The sequence below is a fragment of the Pinus tabuliformis genome, chromosome 9, assembly GCF_031772625.1.
Source record: "Pinus tabuliformis cultivar Carrire ecotype Pingquan chromosome 9, CPIR1, whole genome shotgun sequence".
Classification (NCBI taxonomy): domain Eukaryota; kingdom Viridiplantae; phylum Streptophyta; class Pinopsida; order Pinales; family Pinaceae; genus Pinus; species Pinus tabuliformis.
In genome coordinates, this window is record NC_142307.1 from 1,156,526,009 (window position 1) to 1,156,535,110 (window position 9,102).

Sequence of the window (9,102 nt, forward strand, 5' to 3'; positions counted from 1 at the left end):
TGGTGAATTTGCTTCTACGTTGCTTAGGTTAGAAGAGGATCGTTATAATTTATTGGAGCTCCAGAAAAAGGTTGTTAGAGCTCACTGCCATCTCTGCTTAGGGATTGGGGTGCAGTCCATATCAACCACCAAAAAGAAACGCAGTTCTTCTCACGTTCATGCAAGCTGCAACATAGACATTTTCGTTGAAGATCCATCCATGCACTTTTGACATTGAACCATACTTCGACATTCTTCACTCCATGCACGGTTTCTTCTCTTGGTTTTACATTGCTGTTCATAGGTTTAATGGCACAGGTATCATAGGTTAATGAATTCTCATTTTTGGTGCAAGGCATAAGTCATTTGTTTCATTTACGCTGCTCCATATCATTCCACTTCCTTCTTCTTCTTCTTAACCTCTCCTCAAGCCACCTACTCGGCCTCTATCCAGCTCGTTTACCCTCCAATTCATTCATTGCCACGTAGCTTCATCTTTTTGACCTTTTGTTGATCCCATCCTTCCAGCCATCAACCCACTGCATGCACTCTTCCTCCATCTGACTTCTCTGCTCCTGAGCCATCACCAGTTCCATCTCCATCTCACCTATCCTCCCACACCACTCCAACACTTCACCATCTCCCAAAACTCCCACAATCGAACATCCTGTAGAATTGCACAGACTTCCTGTAGAATCCCTGAGTTTCCTGTAGGATCCCCTGCAGACTTCCTGTAGAAGCCTGCAAACTCAGTTGCTGAGCATCCGAACGTGGTAGACTTCTGTGGACTGATGCTAGAGACCCTTTGGGACGTCGCCTAGCCATCCTGACCTTGCCCATGCTTTCCTTCCATTTGAACCGCTCTTGCACAGTCAAACCCTAATCAAAAGAACCATCACAATAAATCCAACCACTTAATGACAAAATACAAAAACGTGTCTTTTTAGATGAAAATAGCTTAGATTCATGTATTTCAACTCACTGCAAGTAATGGCATCATTGGTAGAAGTTTCATTCACATTTTTGCATTGTAAGGGTCAAGCTAGTTAAATTAGGGTTTATTAGGGTTTCCATGCTTTGTTGTCTTTCAATTTCCTTTTTGCAAAATAGGTTAGCTTCCTTCAAGATAGCTTTCATCCATCACTCATAAAGCTTCTTCTGAGAGCATATAGAAGTTGGCTTGAGCCCTAGCGGACTTGTGCCAGCTGACCAAGTGACAGCTGCGACAAGAGCTAGTACTTGTGCATACAGCACCGTCGCTTCCAAGTTTGTACGAACTACCGGGTTGATAAAATTAGAGATAGGAAGCTTCAGGAGTTGTAGCATCATTGCTACAATACTGGAGCCCACCAATGACTCTATCCGGCTCTGCCTCTTCCAGAGGACTCTCACCGGCTCGGCCGCTAAGTGGTATATTGAGTTGAATCGCGGAACATTTCAAGACTTCAACTCGTTGGCTATGGCATTCCTAACTCATTTTCAGTTACCCATTCGGTATGAGACAGGGACACATCTCCTTACGTCTCTCAAATAGGACACGGCCACGCACATATTCGATCATATACATGAATGGAGAAGGCGTCGTTGCTTGATCAAATTTTGGATTCTTGATCAGCTCCTAACCGATTGGTTCACGACTTCCTTTGTCCCTGCAATTGCACGAGACATCGCCATGGGAGCTTGTGTAACTGAAGAGCAAGCTATCGCACGTGCTCAGTACTTTGACTTGGTATATTCTTAGTCAGGTACTTTATATGATTATTTGCCAGACTCCCTGAAACTCGGAACATCCAAAGCTCCGCCAAAACCATCTGTTGACGGAGTTATTGGCTCTGTAAACACGTCTTCAAAGAAATCATCCGCGAACCCTGGAAAGAAAAAACAGAATGCTTCTAATGGAAATTCTTCTCAGGGTCAATCAAATTCTGGAAGTGCCTCCGAGGTAAACACCATCCAGTCCACCACGATGGATAAATCCTCGAAAGGGAAAAAGAAAGGGAAAGCCAAGAATAAATCCGAACAGCCCAAACAGGACTCCCCTAAACCTCCACCCGAGGAAGGAGCCAAACGTAAACCTAAGTATCCTTGTCTTATCTGTGATGAGGATCACTACACTAAAGACTGCCCTAGGCGGTCCGAAGTTAGTCGATTATTGAAAGGTGCTCCTGGGACTCCTGTCGTGCTTATAGAACCTTTCCCTTCCCAGCAAACTCAAATGGTGGCAGATCCATCGCAACCCACTTCTTCATCTGGCTCTCAAGTCTTCATGGCTGGAACGATTCCCATCCATGTCACCATTCGAGCGAAAGAATATCCATCTCATGTCGGGAAAGAGCCGAATGCCCCTCCAGCACTCCTCCGTCCAGTTCTGGTCTACTCCACATCGAACGACCCAACACTAAGACGACAATCTGACCCCCTCCAAAAGGTGTACTCTAGAAGTCTTCTTACAACCTGAATGCTCGTGCTGCCCAGCACTACAGCATTGTTGAGGACTTAGACTAGCCTCCGTCTGCTATGTCCGCTCTAGAAGTCCTCCAGAGCTGCCCCTCCCAAAGGAAGTCCTTGCTATCGGCCATCGGTGGCATAGACCCGGCTAACTCGGATCTGATTTCTTTTAATCTCGAGGGCTATACACCAAGACTGCCTCACCAAATTGCTTTCCTTATACAGGTCATTATCAATGGTAAAACGATTCATCGTACAATCATTGTTGAAGGTGCCTCAACTTGCATCATGTCTGTTGCTTGCTGGAAAGCTATTGGTTCCCCAACATTGAGCCAGTCTCCTATGACGTTAGAAGCCTTTGATGGAAGAGAGTACCGTCCTTACGGTATCCTCCAACGCTTGCCTATCTCCTTGGAAGGGAAGACGGTAGAAGTGGAGGTCGAAGTTGTCGATGCTAATCTAACCTACAACCTCCTCCTCGGACGTAGCTGGAGATACACCATGCAAGCTATGGCTTCCTCCCTTTTCCGTGTCATTTGTTTCTCTCATCAAGGGAAGATTGTCACGGTGGACCAGCTCTCCTTCTTCGCCTCTTCTTCCAAAGGTAATGTGTTGTTCGTGGAGCATACCTCTAAATCATTCGAGAGTGTGGGAGCTGGGCTCTTTAAAGATCCCGCCCTAATTGGTGTCTTTCCCCTTCCACCTCCGAATCTCGCCCCTATTAACATGATTTCCGTACATTCTGATCCGTGGGTCCTTCCCCCCGCTAATCAGATAGACTCCTGGGGTGATATGATGCCATTGAGTCCTGCCGAGCTCAACTACGTCGAAATCGTTGCTGCATCGGCTCCCCCTCCCGAACCTGCTCTTTCAAGCGGTGTTCCTGATTCGTATTTCATTTCCCTTGGCTTGGAGATGATGCTACTTCGGATCCATTGAAGGAAATATTTCCTTCCGATGAAGCCATCATAGAGACCATGTATCTTGAAGAGTCCCCTTGGTCAGATCATCACCACCGCTCTTCCTTTCTCCCCGCCCATTAGGAAATGATCACATGTCTCGAACGGTTTGCTCCTTGTATCCCATCCTCGCCCCTCCAAACGCCTCTTCAAATTTACCAAGTATCTTCTGAGGGAAATATGGGAAACATTACGCAAACCCAACCCATCGACATCTCTGTGAAACCAGGGACTCTTGAGCACATTCATATTGGAGTCACTTGCACTCCAGAGGAAGTTCAACTCTACACTGACCTATTTCACGAATTTCGTGATGTCTTTGCTTGGTCCTATGAAGAGATGCCTGGCATCAACCCTAGTATAGTGGTGCACGAGATACCTACGTATCCAGGTGCTAAGCCTGTTCGTCAACGCCTACGCCCTGTGCACCCCCGAAAGGCCGCAGCCATCAAAGCAGAAGTCGAAAAGCTTCTCAAGGATAGTTTCATTTACCCCATTCCACTAACGGATTGGGTTTCTAATATAGTCCCTGTGAACAAAAAGCAGGGCACTATCCGAGTCTGTGTTGATTACCGTGATATCAATCGTGCCTATCCTAAGGATAACTTCCCTACACCCTTCATCGATCAGCTTATTGATGAATGTGCAGGAAGCGAAATTTACTCGTTTATGGACGGTTTCTCTGGATATAACCAGATCAACATTGCACCCGCTGATCTACATAAGATGGCTTTTATCTGTCCTTGGGGCACTTTTGCCTATAAGAAGCTCCCTTTCGGTATAAAGAATGTCGGCGCTACCTTCCAGCGTGCAATGTCCTATGCCTTTCATGACATTCGTCACATTGTACAACCTTACCTGGATGACCTTCCAGCTCATTCAGTCAAGCGTCAGGACCATCCTTCCCATCTTCGCGAAATCTTTCTCCGCTGTCGACACTACAGTATTCAGCTCAATCCTCATAAATGTGTCTTCTGCGTTGAATCAGGCCGACTACTCGAGTTTATCGTCTCCCGAGAAGGCATCCGTCTGGATCCCCTCAAAGTCGAGGCCATTTTGAATCTTCCTCCCCCTGCTTCTTTGCATCAGTTGCAGAGCTTGCAGGGTAAAGCAAATTTCCTTAGACGATTCATTCCGAATTATGCTGAGGTGGCTAAGGGTTTCACACGGTTGTTGAAGCGAGACACACCCTTTCATTGGGATGCTATCGCTCAGGAGTCTTTTGAGAGACTCAAGGGCCTCCTTGTCTCTGCTCCATTATTGAGACCTCCGAACTACCATCGTGATTATACTCTCTGTCTTGCTACCGCCGATACCACTATTGGCATGGTTCTAGTGCAGGATGATGATGACGGCAATGAGCACGTTATCTATTACCTCAGCTGCAACCTCCTGGATACAGAAACTCGCTACGCTTACGTCGAGAAGTTGGAATTGGCCGCTGTCTGCTCCGTCCAACGTTTCCGGCATTATATCCTGTTGCACACCACGACCGTGATTTCTGACTACAACCCGATGACATACATTTTGTCGCGTCAGTTGCTGGGGGGCAAATACTCAAAATGGATCGTAATCCTCCAAGAGTTTGACTTGGAATTTACTGCTGCCAAGTATAAGAAGTCTCTGGTCTTTGCTGAATTACTTTGTTCTCTGCCATCTCCTTCTGCACCCTCTCTTTCAGAGGATCATATCCCGGACGAAACCCTTTTTCTGATCAGCACCCTCAATCCCTGGTACGGGGATATTATTGTTTATTTACAAATGTCCTCTTTCTGCCCCTCTATCTCCAAAGATGCGCGGCGGTGGATCTGCCATCAATCCCAACCCTATCGGATCATAGGGGACACCCTGTACCGTCTCGGCATTGACTCTGTTCTTCACCGATGTCTTACCCTCAAGGAGGCTGAGAAAGTCCTGAATGACTGCCACTCTGGCGCCTGTGGTGGCCATATGTCCGGATATGCCACAGCTCAAAAAATCCTTCGCGCTGGTTATTTTTGGCCCTCCATTTTTAAGGATTGCATTCTTGTTGTCCGCTCTTGTCATGCATGCTAGATACACCATCGGAAGATGCGTGCACCACCAGCCTCGCTGCACCTGTAGTGACCGTAGGCCCTTTTGCCAAATGGGGCATTGATTATACAACCTGTAAGCCTCGCTCAGCCGGGGGGCATGGGTTTATTATCGTTGCCGTTGATTACTTTACAAAATGGGCCGAGGCGATGCCCACATTAACTGAAGACGGTCATACAGTGGCGCAGTTTTTGTTCAATCATGTTATTGCGAGGTTCGGAGTTCCACAGGCCATCATCACAGATCACAGAAAGCATTTCCCTAATAACATGATGACTGAATTAACAACCCAACTAGGCTTACAACATGATAGTTCGACCCCGTACTATCCTCAGTCTAACAGCCAGGTTGAAGCCGTGAACAAGATTCTGGTTACGATGCTTCAACGTACTGTTGACATGCATAAGTCTAATTGGCATCTGATGTTGTTTCCCGCCTTATGGGCCTACCGGACCTCTGTGAAGGATGCCACCGGTTTCACTCCATTTCAGCTAGTTTATGGACTGGAGGCTACCCTTCCCATAGAATGTGAAATTCCTTCGTTGAAAATAGCCATCGAGTTGCTTCCCAACACCACTCCGGTGGACGAATGGCTTCTTTATCTAGAACGGTTAGACGAGACCCGTCGTTTATCTTCCCTAGCCATCGAAGCTCAAAAGAAGAGAGTCAAAACTCATTTTGACCATACCATTCATCCTCGTTCCTTTGTTGAGGGAGACCTTGTCCTACTATACGACCAAGCCAATGACAAGCTGGGGGCAGGCAAACTCTAGCCCATGTGGCTAGGCCCTTACATTGTAAAGAGAGTATTGCAAAAAGGGGCATACGAGCTAGTTGACTACGAAGGTAATCCTCTTGATAAGCCCCGCAATGGGCTGTACTTGAAAAAGTACTATGCATGATTCATGCGCTTCGATTTGTACATGCGTTAGTGTGTGTGTGAGTTTTCATGTTTTCGGTTTGGTGTGAAAGCGTGATTGCCCCTTATTGTGTCTTTTTGCTTCTTGTGCAGATGTCGAGTGCACCTTACATTGGTTTCGCTGATGGTGCCTGCCGTAGCACTCGTAATTTGTCCTCTGTGGCATGGGTGATCTACGATCCTCACGGTGAGTTGATAGATCTTCAAGCTGTTTGTTTAGGCTGTACTACAAACAATGTTGCTGAATATAGCGCTATTATTGAATTATTAGCCGAGGCAATTAATCTCGGTATTCGTACATTGCTTGTTAACCTAGACTCTCAACTTGTCATCCATCAGCTCAATGGGCGATATTCCGTCAGAGACCGTCACATTTTAAGGTTGTACTTACGTGTTAAATTGTTAGAAAGGAATTTTGACTTCATCACATATCAACATATTCCACGACGATTAAACACATTATCTGATGCATTGGCCAATCATGTATTAGATAGACATTTGCGTAATCTATAATCAAAACATTATACAAGCAAGCACATAAAAGCACAAGAATAAACCATAGGCATATGTATATATATATGTGTGTCATAATGTTTGCACCGCGTACGTTACAAAACTCAAAAAATAATACATGTTCATCCTGATACATCCTCGGACAACATGTCCCTAAAAAAATATGCATGAAAGCAGCCTAGGAGTCTATTCGTGGTGGTGCTCATGATAGCACGTCACCGCGTGCACCAAGCGTCTCAACAAATGATGGATGTGAGTCGGCACCCCCACTGTGTGCCTCTGGTATGCAGAAGGCACGTTCGCCAATCTAGCATAGCCTGGAATCCCTTGGGTAAGTCCCTCAAGATTCTGCACCAGCTCTTCCCCCACGGCTCCCCTTGCCTGAGGGTCAGCTACAGGTTGATCCCTCCGCGCTATAGGAGACAAGCCGGCTGGTCGCTATGGGCCCACATCTACATATACATACAATTGTCATCAGAACATGTATGTATTGACAAAAAAAATGAAAATGCATAAAACATCAAAAAGAGAAGATCATACCTAACTCCTCTTCCCACTCCTCCCCCTCTGACAGTGGGAGGTCTGGGTCACCCATGAAGTTGGTTCCCACGTATGGAAAATTCTCTACCATGATCAACTGACGGTGAAGCCATATGAAGAACTCGGGCCTCCATGACATCTGTTGGCCCCCTCCTCCTCTGGGCATCAATGTTGCCCAGCGAGCCATCCTAGGCTCTCGTGGCAATGGGTCTGCTACTACAGCTCCCTGGTACTGGAAGAGCGGCAATTGTTCCAAGAAGAACGACACCACAACCGAGCCATACCCGAATTGTTTCACTCCCCCACGCTTACACTTTGTAAGCTGCCTTTTGATATTTGTAGTCACCGCTGTAGCCCAGTCAAAAATGGTGGGGCTAAGGCACTCTGTCGCTAGTAACAGATGATTCTTTCTTGCCTCATGGGGTGCCTGTACCCCAGCTGCACACGTAATAGTGAACAATATCACTCTAAGAGCCAAGTCATGGATGGTGGCGATATCCACCTTAGCACTGTTTTTCCCAAATTGTGCCTCTGGGCACACACGAGCCTTTACTTCACCGATCTTCTCCCCGGAAGGCCTGCTTCCAGTCAAAATGGGGCTCGCCCCTCTCCGTGACAGCCCAGTAATGAAGTACACATCAGATACATCCAGCTCTAAGGTCTGATCCCGTAAGCGGAATACTTGGTCATCAACATCCCAAGCATCCACTATGAACTGTAATAGCTCCAGCTGAGCTCGCAGATAAGAGGTGAGGAAGAACTTTTTGAGGCCACAGTCTCTCAAAGCATTCATACACCCCTCATCCGCTATGGCCAAGGCATCTATGGCGTCATGCTCCCTTTCTTTCCATTCCACCACCATTTTTGCTTGTTTTCTGCACCCACAAGGATGAATACATCATTAATGAAACCCTGGTAGGCTTACAAACCGGACAAATTTCAAAAATGATGGGAAAATTCACATAAAAAATTAGGTCACGCGGTTGGCGCGAACATTTCTAAAACAGTCGCGCCAATGGCGCGACACCTTTGGGTAAATCACCCCATTGGCGCGGACCCGTGCCAGATACCCGCGCCAATGGGGCGCAACCCTAAATTTCAAAATCCCCCTTGCCGAGGGTCAATTCAGGAACAAAATGCATAAAACAAGTATGGAAATGGAGCTAAAGGAAGCACCTCTTACCTGGAACTAGTGGAATCTTAGATGGTTGCCCGGATTGGTGATAATCGCTGCTCGAAGTTTGCACCCCAAATGGACCACTACCACTATGCAAAAGGTAAAAGGTAAAAGTAATTTTGTTTTTACATTTTCACCATATTTATAGACTTTTTGACTTGTAATTAGGGTTAAAAAGTTGTTTTTTGAATATTTTAATATATTTTTGGTCGAAAATGGATTTTACGCTTGCTATTGGTGCTATGGCAGGTCCTTTTCGCAACTTCGATGGTGAAACGAGTTGTATTTTATACTTTTTCGAACTCGGTAAATACCCGAAAAAGTCACTATGGAGTCATCTTTCAGCTCTTTTCTGACTCGCTAAAAATGAAAAGATTGTCGAGTTTCTCCTCTTGACTCGTTAAAAATAAATAAGAGGCGGTCGTCTTTAAACCCTTTTCCGACCGTGTAAAAACGAAAAGATTGTCGGACCTTTGTCGTTTTCGGTTCGTTAA